The sequence below is a fragment of the Corapipo altera genome, unplaced genomic scaffold (assembly GCF_003945725.1).
Source record: "Corapipo altera isolate COAL_440 unplaced genomic scaffold, ASM394572v1 70, whole genome shotgun sequence".
Taxonomy (NCBI): Eukaryota; Metazoa; Chordata; class Aves; order Passeriformes; family Pipridae; genus Corapipo; species Corapipo altera.
The window spans coordinates 2,698,974-2,718,792 of record NW_020884911.1 but is presented as its reverse complement, the minus strand read 5'-3'; the positions used below and the strand labels follow the sequence as shown (position 1 = coordinate 2,718,792).

Genomic DNA, 19,819 nt, shown 5'->3' with positions numbered 1-19,819 from the left:
GAACATCTCAACCAAATGACCCAGAGAATCCGGTTGGCTTTTTTTAAATTAAAATAAAAATCCATTAACATGAATTTAACTTTTAAATATGTGAATGGTTTGAAAGATAAAAAAAAAATAGTCAATTTAGGAAACATTCAGCAAATTACAGCACCAGGCAGTGATTTACAAGGAGATCTGCGTGTCCATTTGCTTTGCAGCATTGAGGGAATGCTTATTGCACAGCATAGAAAATTACCTCAGGTCTTTTTGGGCTTTTCTGGAGAAATATATACCACAGTCCAGGTTACTGATATCCCTCCATGCCTTGGTGTCCCCCTGCACAGCTGAGGGTCCATACTGAGACACAGTGTAAATGTTATAGTCGATATCCCTTGGCAGAGAAACTGCACTGCAATTTCTTTTTTCCTACTTTCCTTCCTTTTGCACGAGGCTCCTGCGCTACCAGCTAACCATTTCCTATAAGAAAATGGCATTGTGTTAAAGTTATATAGTGTATCATATTAAATTTTATAACAGTGCTTTGTGTTTTGAAAAGACTTTGGGGGGAAACAGCATCAATCAGGGAACCACATTTGATAGACTTGGAAGGGGCCTCCTGGGTCATTTTGTCCAGGACCTCTATGAAACAGGAAGGCTTCTGCAAAATACCTTTCCCATAAATGTATCTAACCTTTCCTTAAAGACACTGAGTGATTGTGCCATAAATACCTCAAGCAGCTAAACTAGTCTGATTGACCTTACGATCAGTAAGTGTCTCCTAATACTGTACAGAAGGTACAATTTTCCATTCTCTCAACCGTGGCTAAACAAGAAAAAAGGGCAAATACACAGTAATGGGCAACAATACAGACTGTGCAAACAGTTTTGCTTTCACTTTACTGCCATCACCTACCATAAATCTGGATGTACCATTGATACTTGGTTTCCCAGTGTAGTGTCTGTGATCCTTGTAGTATCTATCTCACTTTGACTTTTGGAGAGCCACCATTACAGGGTGTAGAAATAAGGAAGACGTACGAGCAGCACTTTCCGATTCAGAAAACCATTCCAACCTGATGCCAGTAGTTAAAGTATTTATTTCTATCTTCTATTTATTAGAATTTGTGAGTTCTTTCTTGTCAGGACCATGGGAGCGAGGGGAAGCACAGGGCTTTCTATGGTCCCATCAGAGTGTCAAGGAATAATTTTCATTCTCCATTTCCAACAATTGTGCATATTGAAAAATAAATACATGGTAGTTTAGCTGTTTGTTGTTGCAATAGCAGTGCCTTGTATGCTGGTTCTGCCCCACACTGCTCTGCCTTCTTTCTCTCAGTGAATATTAGAAGTGTCATTTTGGGTAGATGTGTTATTAAATCACAGACACATTCAGTGCTGAGAGCTTCCTGAGCTGCACATAAACCATCTTTGGCTTGAGGTTTTTTGTCTTATTTTCTTTTCTGCAAGCATTGAAAGATGGTGAGAGAGTGAAGGGCAGTTCTCAAACACCTATTTTCATCAAGTATACACTTACTTACGGAGAGGGGTTGTCTGATGGTGTCCCTCTCACCTGACTGACCACTACCTGGGCACAGGAGAAATTTAGACACCCTTCAGTGTCCTCGTGCAACTCCCAGGGTAAAGCATGTCTTTAAAAGCTAAATATGCCACCTTGGTGTCTGTGAGACATTGATGCACAAAGGAACAACCATCTCAGAGTCATACAGGTTTTATTGTGGTCACCAGCCACTTCCTGAACACACAGAACCATTCCCAAAAGAGACACTGGGAGCTCCAGTAAAAGCTGGGACAAAGACTGTCTTATCTGATACCCAGCAGAAAAAAAAAAAGCTCATAAGAATATTTCACTCCTGACCAACAGAAGTGTATTTCAAACTAACTGAGGAAGACTCCAGAGGAATTTCTTCTTCAGAAGATGAGAGAAAAAGGTTTTACAAGGTTGAGGCATCCTCAGCTTGGTGTCATTGTCCATTCACTGTTCTGGGTTAGATCAGGCTGCTTTTTTTATTTTATTTTTTGTTTGTTTGTTTGTTCCAGAGTTGTAGTTCTTGTACACAAAAGACTGGTGCAAAATGGGCCAGGAAAACTGGAGTTTAGTCCTAAAAGCAAAAGATACAGAAAAGATAATTTAGAAAGAATATGGTAATCCTGTGTTTGAAGACATGTTGGTAGCTCTGTATGTCCCTGCCCACATTTTTTTGCTGTGCCCTCTTTATGTCTCGTGCTTTTGTGCAGGCTGGCACTCACTTTGTAGTTCTCAGCTCAGGGCTCATCATTTCCTAAAGGTCTTAAATCAGCCCTGAAAAACACATGATTTTTTTTTAATGCTGTCTCTCTACAAATAACTAAATGCCATCCTTTCTCTGATGTGCAAAGTTGTAAAATATTTGTTTAGTATTTAATCACGTAAAAATATGTGAAATTACACTAGAAATACACCTCACCTTAGTGTTTAAGGGCAGAGGCTTGTGAGATTGTGACAAGTCAATCTGATATTATAAAATTGTAAAATATCTGTGCCGAGAAAAATACAAATACTAACAGACCTTCTTTTATTGCTTATATTCTCTTCACTTTTTCTCACTGAATCACCAGATCAGGCTTCCCTCATCACAACAGAGTTGAGCCAGCCCCAAGCCCAGCTCACCCCTCACTCCTCTTCTGCCTTAAACTCCAGCTCTGAAGAGCAGCTCTTCTCTGCTGGGGTGATCTGAACTCCACATTTGCTTAAACGGTATCCTGGGTACTCAACTCCATGACAAAAAGTAAGATCCTCCTGCTTCAGCCCCTCATATTCCCCATTTTCCTCTCAGTGAAGTATTGTAAATACTTCTTGTGGGGAAAGAAACATATTTTATTTTGTTATGTTAGGAGGGGGGAATGAAGGCAAACAGGGCTTTTTCTGTTGTTTTATTGTTGTTATTATTATTGAGGGAAGGTTTGTTTGGGTTTTTTTTTCAGTACAGGCAAGTTCTGACCCATAACTGTGCTCTTAGGCACTCCTGAAAATAAAAAGTACGTTTGCATCAGGTGCACCTGAAAAACAACAAGAAATTATATATTGTAGAGGTTTTCTGATACTGTTCAGTGCACAAATGCCAATCAGAAGCAAATATGGGGCTGTATCTTGCAATCCATTTTGATATTTACAACAGAACATGGCATATCATTTAATTTAAATTTGCAGCATGCTCAGTGTAATTAATGCTGTGCAGTGCCTAGAAAATCGTGATTTCTTAATGTGATACAATGCCTGCATGCTGAGAGCATTTTTTTTTTAAACTACTGTATCATTTTGGAGCATTAATGGGGAGGCACTGCCATTAAACAGGAAAAAGAGCCATGCTCACTTGCTCTTTATGAAACTTCCATGCAGCTCCCCAAAATATGATGCAAAGTACAGGTTTGTTTTAAAAGAGAGGGGAGAGTCAGAGATTTAATTTTCCCTTGACACAGCATGATGCCTGAATAGCCAGACAGCTATTCCTAAATTATGTGCATTTCATTCCTAGGAGCTGTGAGCATTTTGAATGGGCTGTTGTTAAATACAGTACACAAGCATAAATACTCCAGGGAACAGCAAGCTGAAATTTTGGCATGAGCAGAAATCTGATGTAGTATCTGAGCACGTAATAATAATGCATATTGATTTGTCAGGAGTGCTAAGAGAGGGGGGGTTGGTATTCTGGGATGAGAACTGGTAAACTTGGGAACATCTTGTGTGATTAGAATAAGCTGTGGTATTTGTGTGCTGCGGTTCTGGCAAGGTTCACCTTTAGACCTGGAGAGTGGTTGGGGTCTCAGTTTTGGGACTGAACCCAAGAAACTGAATGCATGATAAAGACATTTATATATTATCCATAAGTGAAGCATGGGGAATTTGCATCTTCACCTAGAAAATTGGGCAATGAAAAGGTAATGTGTTTGGCAAGAAGGGTTGGGACCAAAAGCCCTTCAAGGTCAGGAGCTTAACTGCCTTGACTACAATGAGCTTGAGTGTGAGCTTACCTGCTTTGTGATTGAACTGTGCAAAAAGAAGAGGAAAGAAAAAAACCCAAACCAACACTCCTCCTATTAATTCACAAGGAATCAGTTTCTGCCAGATATGCTGTAAAAGCTCTCTTTATAGACCTGTTGATAGCAAAGCAAATTCTTCAGGTCCTCTAAATAAATCTACTCCTAAATATAATGCTTCAACTTCTATGTTCTCATCTGACACCTGACAATTCAACCTTAAGAGTAATTGGTCCTGTCTTTGAACCTCTGCAAATGCTGCATGAGGAGAGTGGACAATTTATTGATTTAGATTGATTTTTGTAAGAAGCCTCTGAGACGGACGCGGTGTCCAGTGTCACACGCTGTGTATATCACACTTCTCGGGCATATCCATGGGCAACCAGGAGGGTTCAGGAGTATGTGGAGGTGCTCAGTGAGCACCTGCAAACCATGCTGTGTGGGACCTCTCTGAGTGATCACCTTGGAGAGAGACACCAGTTAATTGGCCAAGTTTGAATTTCAGAAGGGTGATGACACAGCTCTTCTGTTGGGAAGCCATCCCAAGCCATGCAGTATCTCCACAGGCACGAACCAAAGGGTTATTCTAGTGCAGGTTGCCCAATGTGTTGATCTCCTCATACTGTAGTTTTTGGGAATGACTGCTTGGATATTTCCACACCTGTAACTGTATTTTCCAGTGCTGTGGTTATTCGAGAACATTACAGGACAGGGCAGTGGATTTGTCGGGAGTGAAAGGATTTGTGAACTGGCTGTTTAGTTTGTGACAAAAAAAAAAAAAAGTCATTGATATTAATAGCTCTGAGCCCCAGAAAAGACCTAAAAAATCCCAGGGAAACAACAGAACAAAAGAAGACAGAAACAAGATGGCACCAAGGGTCTCATCACCAGGGATGGTGATTAAGATGTGAGGCCAAGGGCTGCCCCGCTCGTGTGCGAGTTTGGCTGGGGAAATCACCCTCCTCCTGCTACCTCGCCTCCCTCATCCATAATGAGGGAAAAACTAACTTTGCAGCACACTTTGCATTGGCACTGCATGCTAACTTCATTACTGTTTGCAACAGCCTGTGCAATCCTCAGAGGAAAGGAATAATAACAAAGGGGAAAAAAATGATAATTACCAAGCGCATAGTTTTCATCTGTAATGTTCATTTCAGGATTCACTCTTCCCGATGTCAATATTTTATAATGGAAGAATGAGATATGCTAAGTTTCCGTTTGATGGAAGTAAATTCAGATTTAATATTGCCAAGGAGCTGAATTTTTAATACAGCAGAGCAGAATGCAGCCATTCCAGCCCCTGTTTGCAGCTCCTGCCACTCCTTTGTACCAGCTCAGCAATGTTCCCATGACCAGGTGGAAAAATGGGAAGAAGCTACTTGGAATTTCCAGTGGGGTGACAGTACTTTGTCATTTAGCTCTGTCACGATAATTGGGAGTGTCACACAGTGAAGCAACATGACACACCCCTGGTAAATGAAGAGTTTTCAAAGTGATGTACAACCCCTGTCAACTGCCAAAGCTTTTGTTTGTTCATGGAGCGAGGCAGCATTTCCAGAAGGAAAACCGCACTGGAGAGGCACACTTGGAAAGTTTGCTGTAAATTGATTTCCTCTGTGTTTTCATAAAATGGGATAGATCCTATGAACAGTAGGAGAATACCCTCTTTTATCACACACTCCGACCTGCTGAGGACTTTCCACAAACTCTTTAGGAATTTACCTCTTTTTGTTAAATTGGGTTGGATCTCATTAATAAAAGAATGGTATAATGGAAAAGAGTTTCTAAAATTATACTGTAACCTAGAATTGCAGGATTCAGCTTTCTCTGCCTGAAGAAAAAAATTCTGAAGCATTAAACTTACTTTATCAAGCATTGCACCTGACATGCTCTCATAAATTTTACATACATTTTAACTTATTTTAATATTATGCAGGCTTGGTTTAAAATATTCCCATGAAGTAACTAAAATGAAGCTGCTCAGCCATAAATTAGAGCTAAAAAAATACTTGTTCCCCCCCGCCCCATCAATATTTCTTTACTTAAAATCATGTGTTGTATGTAAGTTAAATTTTCCCTTGCTGAGATACTTTGTATATCTTAATAGGAACTACCACAGGCCCAGTGAGCTGTATTTCTGTAGGGTTAAATGTACTTTCTTTGCTTTTTTTAGAGGTGTCTTGCCTAAAAGCAGATATCAGTAACCCTTTGCATGCCATAGTGCAGCAGGGCCCACAGCTAAACATGTGGTCACATATATATATACACACACATACATATTTATTTTATACATTTTTAAACATCTATTTTTATGCTTATATATACACACATAAATATATATTTATAAAATGCATATATATAAATATATAAAATATATAAAATAATTATAGATATATATATTTATAACTATATTTTCTACATTTATAGATATTTATATCTATACATATACACACATATATAGATATGTATATGTATATATACATGTTTATATATATACACATATCTATATATGTGTATATACACACACATATATCATAGAATGGCCAGGGTTGGAAGGGACCTTAAAGCTCATCCAGTTCTACCCCTGCCATGGGTTGTTCCAAGCCCTGTCCAACCTGGCCTTGGACACTTCTAGGGATGGGGCAGCCTCAGCTTCTCTGGGCAACCTGTGCCAGTTCCTCACTATCTTCACAGTAAAGATTTTTTTCCTCATATCTAATCTAACCCTACTCTCTCTCAGTTTGAAGCCATTCCCCCTTGTCCTGTCCCTCCAGGTCCTTGCAAATAGTCTCTCTCCATGTCTCTTGTGGGCTCCCTTCAGTTACTGGGAGGCCACACTTAGGTCACCCTAAAGCCTTCTCTTTTCCAGGCTGAACAATCCCAGTTCTCTCAACTTGTCCTTGTAGGAGAGGTGCTCCACCCCTCTTGTCATCATGGTGGCCTTCTCATGTATATGTATCTAAAAATATATACATATTTTTCCAGGAGCAGCCCTGCTGGTCGGATGGGCAGATGAATGCACCGACAGAGGCTTCCCAGTGTGACACTCCAAGGCTGCCCCTTCCTGGGGCCAATGTCCTCATCCCACAGGTACGACATCACCCACAACTCATCACAAAGCTCCGTTTGTGAGTCCTGAACCTATTTCAAAGCCCAAGCTAAATTACACAAACACTTGCCTATAGACATAACAGGACTGTTATGAAATACTGTCAGCTTGTTGCCATTTAGCCCGAGCACACCCTGCATGTGTCTGTCAGGCCATACTTGGGCAGCTCTGCCGCGTGCGACGTGTCCCAGACACTGGGGTGATTATGTCTGAATGCTCCTTATCTGATGGGGCAGCCGACAGTGCTGCACATCTGTGCTCCGAGGCTCTGCTGCTGCGCTGCCACGCCACTATTTATTTTGCTTCTGCAAGTTAGTTTTCCTTGAGAAGCAGCAGGGGCCTTCTTCAATGAACTGAAAAATGTGTATTGTATGAAGGTCTGCAGAGGGTTTGTACCGTAGTTCAATGGGCAAACGCGAACCCAGGGGATGACATTTCATTTAAACATTTGGTTTACATCTTTACATGCCAAAAATATTAATATCCCGACTTCAGCAAACTGAATTCAGCACTTTCCCCCCCCCCTCCCCTTAAATGAAGTAATTATAGCCAAAACACTCTGTGGGTATTTATTCTCCCTTCTCAGAGGTGGAGTTTCGCACACGAACATTTGGTTTCAGGGCTGGAATCGTCAGTAGCTGCTCACTTGACACCTTCCCGTTCGTTTGCATTGGAAACCACCAGTAGTTTCTTTTCTTGTGTTTATTGTATTACTCTCAGCCCTTTGATCGGGACATCTTGGATAGCAGCAAAGTCTAGCTTAGTGCCTGTTTGCTAGTTAGAAAAAAAAGGTGAAGAATATGGTTTCTGTCAAAGGATCTACAAAGACAGTTAATGTAATTGAGAAGCAGAAGGGCATTTATGGAAGTGCATCTGAATGTCCTCTTCACATGTAATTGCATCAGGAATTCTACATTAACATGCAAGTGCTGTCCAAAGGGAAAAAAAAAAAAGAAAAAAGCTTATTTTTAGGTAGAAGCCCTCAGTGGGCAGTAAATTACCCATAATATCCCCCAAACTAGCAATTAGCCCTGTTTGCTGACTACCTGAATTGTTTCACAGTAGTTCAGCACAGTCTTACCAGTTATCACCATACTTATAATCAGAGATTCCGTGTATGATTCCCGCAGCTCCACATACTGCCTGCCTAAGGTCAGCAGGAATAACAAATACATTTTATTTGCTTCTTTTGGCCCTTTAAAGCTGTTTTCTCAGGCTACAATATGTGAGGAAAGCTGATGCTGCTGTGCTGCTTAACTGGCAAGAATTTGAAAAGAGGAAGCAATTCGCAAGTGTAGGTGTACTTTGGTATTAGTTAATATTTATTTGTTTGTGTTATTCTGTATTTATTCCCTTATTAGCAGACAGTCCTGCCTGGAGACTGAGCTTTCTACCAATTTCTGAGGTTTGCTCTTCAGAAGTTCTAACACTGGAAGACATTTTTCAACACGAGCCTGCAACTGAGGAGTGGAAAACAGGAAAATATGGAATCAAAACCCTATGGAATTTTTTCCCTTAAGGTGGCGGAGCAGTTTTCATATCCCCAAATATCCATGCTTTGCCAAAATAGTAATTCAGCTCAGAAAACAGTAGCTATATTGCCTGTTTCAGCAGTAGAAACAATCATGGGCCTCCACATGCACACAAATACAAGCACACACATCCTAACAGCAGCATTGGGCTTAAAGAAAGACAACTAAGTAAAAATGAGACTAATGAGGCATTTGAAAAAGAGTATAGAAATGTTTGGACCCTGAGCATTAAAGGTGTTTATTAAGTGCTGCATACACCTTTCTGAGTAATGCTTTAATTGACATATTATTTCTCAGGCAAAATCCCACTGAATTAACTTAGTGCCACCATTTAAACCCCATTTTCAATGCTGGTTCTGTGTCACATTACACTGACATGGACCTGTATTCCTGTCTTTGATCTCTCGGACTAGATCTGGGTAATGAAGGAGATGGAACAGGAATTCATGTTCAAGATGAACAACTAAAGACTGTCTCTCCTTTGCAGAGGCACTCTGAGAAGCAGAGAAAACAAAGGCCAGTGGCACAGAGAGGACTGTAAGTAAAAGAATTACTTCCTTCTCTGTTGGGTTTTAAGCCAGGACAAGGAGGCAAGAGTCGTATGACCAACTTTACAACCCCAAGAATCTCCCAAAATGGCCCCAAACTTTTACTGTTCCAGCAGGAGATCCTCAGGTAGGGAGTCCATGACTCCCAGTTAATGGCTTAGTGAGGCAGTGACCAGTTTGGCAGTCAAGGGGAAAAGGGAAGACTTGGTGGTGACAGTGCCAGCAGACTCGTTTTTCAAAAGAAGAACTTGTTTTCCAGAAAAAAAAATTATAAATCTTTGGGATGAATGCTTTTTCCACCCTTACTAATCAGGCCTTGACTAAGAAAAGTCCAAATAAACTGATCATAAATTAAGTCATCCCCATTATGAGCATGAACACACGTACCTGGCCAAGGCAGGCAAAAGCAGATTGATGAAACAACAAAGTTCACCTTGTTTTCTGAGCTGAAAGCTCACGCTGTTTCTTGGCAGAACAGGCATGTCAGGCCTGTAATAACCACTTGCTACCTTGCTTCAATCAGCATTGAAAACAGCACAATATTAACATCTTGGGGAAAATCCATCTGGAAACTGCTTTCTGGGGTAAAAAAATGAAAGGGAGATAATGGAATACCACACCCCCTGATTATTTATTTGTTGATTTCACAGTAACTTTAAGGAACTGGAAATTTCTCTCCCCATCACCTGAAAATTTTGTATTTCAAACATTTTCTGTCCATTCAGCTGAATTCCTGTTCAGAAAGAAGTGGCAAAGAACAGCCGTTCTTCACCTGAAGGAAAACGACTTGTCTGGCAGAGGCAGAGGTCAGTATTTGCTGTTTGGTTTTATTTTGGAAGAGTTTTTGTGGGCACATCTTCCCATGCCCAGTACAGCAGGGTGGTATCACTGGGACAAAGCCAAGCTGGCAGAGCCAGGCAGAGCATCCCCAAGCTGGGATTCAGAGCAACCCCACTGACTTAAATGTGGGCATCTGTTGCATTGACACCTCAGGGGATTGAGGTTGGAACACAAGAGCTGAACTTTAAAAATCCTTCCAAAAATGTTACTTTTTGCTGACAAGATAATACTCAAATTGACTTTTCCTTTTGCCTCCTGATGGCCTGGTATGAATACACACTTGGCATTATTCTGCATCACTACTTCTTTCCGTTGGATCAACTAACATGATGATAGTTTCAGGATGCAGAGGATACTTATGTTTGGCATTAAAAAAAATACATTATGTAAATCCTGTTGTTGGAAAATTAATACAAAGTCAACTGGGTAAGTGAGCCAAAGAAAGCCTTTCCTTTATATTTTTCTGTGATTTTTTTCCTCTTTTTCCTGAAGCATTGCCAAAGTTTGAGGACAGTAGTGAAGATGCACAGCACACATGCTCTAAAATGCATCTACCCTATGTAAATGTACCCTGTACTGCTGGTGCAGCTTGGAAGCTCACTGGGCATGTTTTGGAGACTTTTAGCATCTCCAATATATTTCTGGAAAGGAAGCAAACAATCCAGGGTCTAGGCACTGGACTTTTAAATTAAAAGAATATGTATTGCTTACTCTGAAAAAGACTTTGCCAAAAAACCTGGGCTAAGGAGATGTCATTTGGCACTGGATTAATTTTAGATGAAGTTTTAGGACCAGCCTAGGCTGTAGGTTTCTATTCAGTGGTGTTTAAAAGTAATGCCCTGGCCAGTAACTGCCGGGATCAGGCTCTGCCAAATTTCTGTCACCTTGGGCTTCATTAGCATTTGAAAACAGACCTCTCTTGGCTTTGTGTCTCACTGAAAAACAAACCACCGGGGCTGGTCCACAGCCCTCTGGTTTGGCCAGGGGTGTAGAGCTGCCTCATGCACTCAGCTTTAATTTTAAAGTTCATTTTTTCACTACAGCTCTTCAAAAGTTACCAGAGTGAAGGTTCCTGTTTACAACGGTGAAGAGTAACTCACGTAAATTCCTAAAGGACCCATGAGCATTGGCTGACTAACTATTTAGCAGAATGAGTAAATATTTTGTAATTAAGTCCTTAATTAAAACTGTGGTTTTGATAAGAATAAAATCCTGCACTGCCATATGAAATATTTCCTGTGCACTTCAGGGGACCACGGGTTGCAATCCCTATCTCCAGCCATTCTAATAGTGAGTGAACCAGACCACTTAAAATATTTGCAGAAAGAAATTCTGAATGAATAACACAGATAACTAACATGTCATTTTTCTTAAATGAAGAAACTTCCCTAAGTCATATCCATCAATCAGGGAAAAGAAACAGCCCCACGTAACCAGTCTGTGTGCACAGCACAAACACCATGTTTTACCTTTGAATTTGCTAGAGAGGCAGGAAAAGTTATCCTCCCTCCACAAATTTTTTTGGGAATAACCAACATCTAATAGAAAAAAAATTAAAAATCACAGTCTGTTCATAGACAATGTGAAAGGGATGTGATATTTATGAAGGTTCTAATTTGTAAAGAAATTATTCCTTGTTTTGGTTGGCGCAAAAGTCTTTGAACACAAATTCTGTTAAGGGCAGTAAGAGTCCAGGGTAGATAGGAAAGAGGAAGGCAGTCAAACTTTTGGGAGGACAATCTGGGCAGGTCCAGACCATGCTGGGATCTAGTCAGCACTGGTGAAAAGAGCACTGCAAATGTCTATTTACTTCTTGTACTTATTGGCTTCTTAAATTAAAGAACTGATACCATTTAAAAACCCTGACTGTGCTGTGCTTTCCCTTTCCTTACAGGAAGAATGAGCATCAGGTAATGGGATACAAGTGGAAAACTCTCTGTGATGCCCATGGATATCAGTACAAACCCCCTTTTTCAATGCCAAGGTTATGGGTAAGGTTTTACAACAGCATCATTTCATAAGGCTAAAGTACCTTTAATTTTTTTCAAGCCACACAATGATTAACACATGTAGTTTTGAAATTTCTGAATCACACATCAGTGAAAATCCATGCTAATCCATGTTAAACTCCAAGTTCAGTGGAGTAACACTAGGAGTAGAATGGCTTCAGCTGGGATCAAAGACAGAGTGCATTTCAATTGAGGCTCCATGAAGGATTTTTAGACTCATCCCAGTTTTATATACCCAAAGCAGCTTGCTTCCTTGGCTTGCATGAGGAGGATTTCATCTCCTTTGGAAATCTGGGGTAAACTGTCCTTGTACAAAATTTGTTCAGGGTCAAGTTTTAGGCAGTATTTTGTGCTGCAATAACCACACCATGACAGACAACCTTTTCATCAGATAAGAAAAAAAATCCTCTTCTTCAGGTCAGTACAAGAAAGGAACATGACAGAGCTATAAATACAGAGCCCAGAGGTGCAAAATCTCCTGCATTAAATGCGGTCATTGGCCACATTTAAATTTTTTCCCAAACATTTCAGGTGTTACAGCAGAGAAGCAAATGTACACATGGGGGAATATCTGCAATGAAAGCAGCTTCATTGTTAAATGAGCCTCATAATTTCTGTGCGTATTTTTTCAGACAATTATTTAAAATATATATAACTGATTAGAGGGAACTGAGTTGGGTAAATCAGGTACATGTGCAATCTCAGATTCAGAGGTGGGAGAAGTTGGGAACTGAGGGAAAAGGCTGCCTGACCACATTTCCATTCGCCAGGTATGAGCCAAGGAGACTCAGTGGGGCTAAAGGAAGATTTTCAGATGACAATTGGAACATTTTAGTCTGTGATACTAAAAGAAAAGCCCTGGTCACCAAGTAACTGAAGTTAGACACATAAATTATGCAACTGATTTCCAGAGGTGTGCAAATACACTACAGTGCCCAGTAAAGTCAGAGAGAGGTGAAGGGGGGAAGAAAAAACCATAAAAAAACCCCACTTGATGGTCTCAGGAGTGTAAGACAAAGTCGAATCACTTAAGTAGTGATATTTTAAATCTCGTCTCCAAGGGTGCCTTGGACAAGCCTTGCTGTGAGGGTGGTGAGGTCTGTTGTGATGGTTGGGTGAAAAATTGGAAATGGCTGTCAGAAAGTGCCATCTGCGTTGGTTAAAAAAATAACCTGTACCCACACTGAGAAATTATAAGGATTTGCCAAAGGTTACCATTGGCCAGAAAGAATTTTGAGTCTCTATCTTTAAAGCTGTGCTTAAAGCCAGATATTTTTTTGTGTGAATGTAAGTGGCAAGTGTCTGGAGGCTCACCCAACACTGGCTTAAATGAAGCCATGCCCAGGTCAGTGCAGCCAGAAGGATGGTCCTGATAAGGTAAGAAAGGAATGGATGTGAAATGGGAGGTACCAGTGATTCATTGCTAATCTGAAGAGTTTGCTTACTCACCTTGCCAAAAGCCCAACACCAAGTGGTACAAAATTAAAAAAAAATAAAATAAAATTAAAAAATACTCTTCTCCTAATGAAAATGAACTCATTAAAATTAACTCATTGGTTATTTTTTTCAACTCAAGAAACAAAATTACTTAAAAACTTTTACTTTTTTTTTTTCTGAGCATCACTTTGGAGTTGTACTTTTTGAGGGGTTGGAACCAGATGATCTTCAAGGTCTCCTTCCAACCCAAGCTATTCTATGATTCCGTGAAGACAAGTTCTCAGTTTAGCAGTTTCCCAAGCCCTTCACTCTGGGGGGGGTTCTAGAGGGCTTTCCTCAGACATCCTGTGCTAAATGAGCTTCCAGGTTTCAGTGAAAAAATGGCACCACTACAATTTTAAGATGACAGCACTATGGCAAACCTGTCGTCATCTGCTTGAGTTACCAGCCCAAGAGGTAGATTTAGAGTATTATGAAAATATATGCATTTTGAAGTGCTGTGAATTATACAAAATAATCCTGAATATCTCTTTTGCTATATTAATGAATCAAAGCAGAGCTTTCCACATTATCTGCAATCACCATGGAGAAAATGGGTTTCACTGTACATAGTTTCTGTATAAATAGTGCATCTCCAGCACATTCTGTAAGTAAGTAGTGTCTGATTGCATAATAATAACAATAATAAAGAGAGAGCTGTCCAGCGTGCACATGGGCCAATTAAAGGATCAAGTGCACGAGGCTGCAGCATTCCTGGCAGGGGAGCCAGGGTGCCTGGCTTACCAGTGCCCTCCCCTCCATGCCTGAGCCTCCCACCAGCCCTCTGGCCGCAAACCATGGAGCCTGGAGACCTTTTTCCCTGAATCCTTGCATGGAAGCAGGTCATGGGGACAGCACAGCATCCAGAGCTTTAGAGGCTCCTGGCAGAAACCATGGGAAACGTGCCTGCAGCACGAAGGCACAGCTTACTGGTTTGGGTGAAGCTTCAGCACTTGAGCAATTCCCAGTGTGCCTCACAGCTTTGCTGGGCAGGATTTGCTCTGGTTGGAGGGACCAGACCCAAGCTCCCCTGCGTGCCATAGTTATACTTGAGAATTCACGGAAAGCTGGAGGAATGTACTTTATGGGGTGGCTGGATCATATGTTTATGGCCTGAAATAGGAGATCCCAACCCAAACCACTTTGTTGGTTTCTAATGGTGAGAAGCAGAATATGAACATCATATAAATTCATGCTGGGGAGTGGATATGAAAAGAGAATGTGGGCAAAACCTGGGACAACCCACGGCCTCGGTAGCTGCCTTGCCATTAATTATGGCTAATGGGCTAATAAACACCTTCACATTTAATGCACTGCACATCCAGCCTGTGGAAACTCCCTTACAGAGATGACCCAGAAGAATTAGACAAATTAAACCCCAGGATGGTGGAATTATGCATTGCTAACAACATTGGCATAAAAGTAGTAGAGAACTGAGTGCTCTGGATGCCTGGAAACAATCATTTACCACCCAAAAGGAACTTCTGACAGTTGATAAGATTCATAAAATACTTTTCGTACCCTCTGCACAGGAGAAGTGGGTGGTCACAACTATTCTGGTGTGGGTGGAAGGGCTCTTCCATGTGAGTGCTGGAGTGGGCCAGGTGGCTGGAAACACAACACCTGGGCTGTGATTTCCCGGGCACATCCCAGCCTAGACACACGCATACTAATGCACTGCTCCGGGGGCCTTTTCCAGAGGATAATTGCATGCACTGCCCCAAGCTCCGAACGGGCCACTTCAGGGAAATGAGTCTGCTCCTCAAGAAACAGCCACTTACTCCCCTCTCAGCTCTGCAGAAGGGCAAATGTCCCCGGTTCAGGCCTTGGAAATAATGAGGTAAAATGGACTTGGCACCGTTAAAACCTCCCCAAAGACAGGCCGGGATATTTGAATATCTGATTGGGAAAAACCAATGGGCAAACACAGCCTGCCTGGACAGGACCCCTCCTCCCACAGAGCCATGGAAAAGGCTCCCAGGTCATAGAAGGAGAGGTGGGAATTAAACATCAAGTAGCCTGCAGGGATTCTAGAAAAAAAAAAATGAGCCAAAACGCAGCTGAAGACACTGAAAAGGGGGTTCTGCAGACAGTTTGCAGCGCTGGAGGTGGAGACCACGGTTTTCCTTGTTCTCCCAAAAAAACCAGGCCAACAGTAGGACAACCAGGCCCACCATGCTGGCTTTCCCAAATGGTGGAGCATCAGGGCACTGCTGGGAAAACAGGCAGCTCTTTATTTTGGAATCCTAAATACAGAACCAGTGCCCAACTTCAGATAATCCGAATTTTATCCTCTCTACAAAGACCTTCCAAAACACAAGTGACCACTGTGAAACTAGGGGTTGCTTTTTATGCTTTAGCCTAACTTTACTGAAAAGACTCAAAAGTTTCTCAGTACCTTTGCTATCAATTAAAAATAAAAAAATATATCTTGTGACCCTTTTCTAAGGAAAAACAGAGCGGATGTAGCTCTGCTGCCCTGGCCACACTTACATTTAACTTGGTTCACTCCCAAAGGCCACGATCCAACCAGATACTCAAACACCTGTATAACTTAAATACACTTTTAAGTACTGCTCTGAACTTTGGCAAAAGTAGGGAAAATAAATTGTGTTAAAAAACCACTTTATTTCTTTCAAATCTGATTTTTTTTAGAATCTTGACTGCAATGCATCACGTAAAGCATTTCCTTCCTCTTGCAGAATATTTTAATATTAAGCCAGATATTTTTATATTTCCACAAATTAAATGCACCATGGCTGAAGGTTTGACAGAAGCTCTAATTTGCACATAAAAAGGTAGAATGATTTCAGTTTTGACAGCACAAGCTTTTGATTTGTTAATAAAGGCAATTCTTTCTCAATTGTGAACATACTCCCCAAATAAGACAATGTAGTTTGTAGCAAATAAAAAAACCCAACATCTTCCTGGCATGGAGACTAAACTTTTGATCCAAAGTTATTACAGAAATTCAGATTTTATAAAAATAAAAGAATGAAACTTTTGCATTCAAGCAACAGAGCAGGAATCAGAGGAAGAGACATGTTCCTGCCACATTCTCTGTACCTGTTGTTAGTAAGCTACCTTCAACATATTTGGATAAAGTTCACTGCGAGAAAGTACCTGTGAAAACTGAAGTAGTTTTGGAGGCTGGGGGTGAGAAAGCCATGTGGAAATAGTTTTGGTAAAAATAAACACAGATTTTCTTTGCAATGTTCTAATCAAACTGCAATCTAAGAACACCAGGATTTCAGACTCTCGTGATGAAAGCCAAGTTTATAAACCAAGATACAACCAAGGCCAAAGTCAAGGCCAATTTACAAGAGGTCAAGCCTTCAGAGTGACCCTCTGTGCCCATGTCAGAGCTCTCCTTTTCCCCTGGGAGACCACAAAGGAGGAGAGCACAGAGCTCCAAAACAGTCTGGGCAGAGCCAGCTTAAGCATGGAAAAAAAAAAAAAAAAATTCGAATTTCTGATCTCAGATCAAATTATTCTAAACTTTTCCCTGTCTGACAGCCAAAAGCTTCAGCATGGAAGCAAAGCTCAAAGTGCCCAGGATCCATTTCAGGATATAAAAGGGTAATGAAGGACTCACCCACAGTCCTGCCAAGGCTTTTACGGTCTCGACACATACTTTGCCCTGGCATCAAACGTTGATTAAAGCTTCTCAACGAGGTGAGCAACGTGTCCTAACAGCCTGAGGCACAAACCAGCCCATGGTGTTACTAAAAGCCCCCACTTTTGAGAGCTGACACTACCCCAGACCGCAACCAAGGGCTGCTGGGTACCACTTGTGTGGGCGCAGGCAAAGCAATGAGCACACGCCATGAATGTGCCTGAGGTGAGATCCAGCACTTCCCACGTGTTACTGGAAAACCCTTCCTGGACATCTGCAGCCATGGCATGGAGCTGGGGACTGTCACAGTCACTGGGGACAGTGGTTACTTACTGGTGACTGGCAGCAGCACATCCTGCTCTAATGCAAACTGAGCCCATGACACAGCCTGCGAGCAACCTCTTACTGTACTGCATGTGGTGCTTTGCACTGACACCAGACAGTGCTCTACTGGCCCACAGTCCTTCCATTTAATGCAAAAACTCTTGATTTTTGTAAACTTCTAAGCTTTTGCTGGAGGAAGTAAAGGAGTTCATTATTGAAAGGTATTTTTGTTTTCCAAACAGTGTCCCCTCCTGCTTTTCTTTGCTTGCATCTCACCACAGTTGCCTCCTAATCCAGTGTTGGTGAAACAAGGCTGAAGGTATTTTGGTCATGTTTTCACACTTGTGATGTACAGTTGCCTTGTCTCCTTCCACTTTCTTCTGACTACACTCTGCTTCACAAATGCAGCCATCTGGCACAGCATCTCAGTTTTTTCTATCGACACCTGAGTAATCAGAGCCCTTTTTTCTCTCTCTTTTTTGTTTTTATTTTTAAATAAAGCAAGTGTTTCCAGTGCCAGTGCCCAGGGTTGTATTAGGCAAACCACACCCCATTAATGAAAAGCAGCAGAAGTGAGAGGTCACTGGTATTAATGCTAGCAAACATTTAAGGTGAGATGAGAAGAGGGGAAAAAAGCACTCAGCATTTTCAAAGAGACTATCACAAGTCATCTCCAGCACTTTGTTGCCTTTGCATTGGTTTACAGCTTCAGGAATGGTTATTTTAAAACTTAACCTCCCTTCAGGTTTGTGCAGTAGTGGCACCCTGGCACAAAACCTGTGGGGCACCAGGGATGGCAGGTGTGGCACAAGCCAGAGCAAATCCAGCTTGGAGTGGTAGGAGGGCATTTAAAGAGCCCTCAGCACTCATGAGGTATTTCCATATATTGTCAGTGTGAAATACATTTATGAAAACATTGATGGCAAAGTTGTGGCCCCAAAAATATTACCACACATTGCTGTATGGCCAAAATTGCATTCCAAGAGATTTTTTTTCCCAGCCTTGTCTCAAAGGACATCTCTCAGACTTACTCTTTCTTGCTAACACTCACCTTTCCCATGCCAGAAATAAATTTGACAATGCTGACTTGATCTCCATCTGGCTGCCAACTCCTCCACATCTGATCCTACCCCTGAACTCTGTCCCTCTTCAAATAAAAGACGGGCACCACCCCATGGACCAACTGACCTGGAAACCCTGCACGGAGATACACAGGCAGTGGAGCAGCTGTGCCAAAGGACACTCACAAATCACACCCTCTGGGCACTGGGACAACTGGCAGAGAGACAGAACACAAGGGCTGCCTCTCCACCTCCCTCAGGCTCCCTCGCCCGACACCACTGCGGTCTGTGCTGAGGCACCTCTGCACCACCTAAACCTGCCGCTTCTCTCACAGGCCTCTTGCTGCAACCCTTCCAAGCAGGAGGAGCTGGGGCAGTCAGGAGCCAGGAGAACCATCTCCCACCAGCTCAACAGAGCCTGAGCAGGGGCAGAGGAGTAGAAGAAGGATGGGGGATGAGGGGCAGAGTTCCTGTATGCACCCACCTGGCCAGTCCCTTGGGGCAGTGCAGCACGGTCGGGCAGGAAGCAACCACAGCAGCGCCTGAAATACAGACACAAGGCCTCAGGGACGAGAGCTGGTGCCCCGTCATCCAAACTGTCCCAAAACACAGGTGTCAGCAGTGTGATTTTTGCTGTCAATATCCATTTGAAAAGTGCCATCAATAACGTGCCAGTACAGTTCAGTAATGACTCTACAGACTGAACCTGCACTGGAATCCCTGCTTCTTCTTCCCATTTGTTTTAAACAGAATTTTCCAACAAGCGCACTGGGCATCTGTGCCACATCAGCTCAGGGATTCTGCTTAGGTGGTTTAGAAAGGATTTTTTGATGCTACAAAAGGATTTTTTGATGCTCCCTCTGTGAGTGGTCAGCAGGGGCCACAGCATCCTTTTTGGGTGGATTTACAACTCACGGAGATGCCAAAGGGGAGGGAAGAAGTTTGACATGAAAAGCTCAATCTAGACCCCTTCAGAACCTGAATGCAAACTTAGAACCAGACTAGGACAATCTGGACTTGGGTTTGTGAGAAATACCTTGTTTTCAAGACACAGCCATCTGGAAGATTCCCTTCTTCTCTTCAGCTTGAAAAGAGAGATGGAGCAGTTAATGGGGAAAGAGAAAGGCTGTGAGAATGACAAGCTCCGTGAAAAGTTTCTTTGGAAATAACAGTTTAACACTAAGAAGTTAGGTTAAAATGGTTTCAAAGCCTAAAATTAGTTACGTTTTAAACTAACAGCATATGCTTTTATTGTCTCTGATCTAAAATATAATCCCAGGAGGCTGT

General features: G+C 41.9%; 2 long non-coding RNA genes across 2 annotated transcripts in view; one reads left to right on the top strand and one right to left on the bottom strand.

Moving 5' to 3' along the window:
- Positions 1-19,819, top strand: part of LOC113952075 — a 155,126-nt gene that overhangs the window by 117,942 nt on the left and 17,365 nt on the right. Inside the window, exons 9-13 of the long non-coding RNA XR_003529370.1 lie at positions 7,003-7,107; positions 8,330-8,646; positions 9,932-10,012; positions 11,090-11,200; positions 11,941-12,037. This is a non-coding gene — a long non-coding RNA (uncharacterized LOC113952075). The remainder of the gene's footprint in view (positions 1-7,002; positions 7,108-8,329; positions 8,647-9,931; positions 10,013-11,089; positions 11,201-11,940; positions 12,038-19,819) is intronic.
- Positions 1,696-19,620, bottom strand: LOC113952077. Its single transcript, XR_003529372.1, has 3 exons — positions 19,569-19,620; positions 19,017-19,074; positions 1,696-2,102 (listed from the first exon to the last, which is right to left on the bottom strand). It is a non-coding gene; the product is annotated as an uncharacterized LOC113952077 (long non-coding RNA).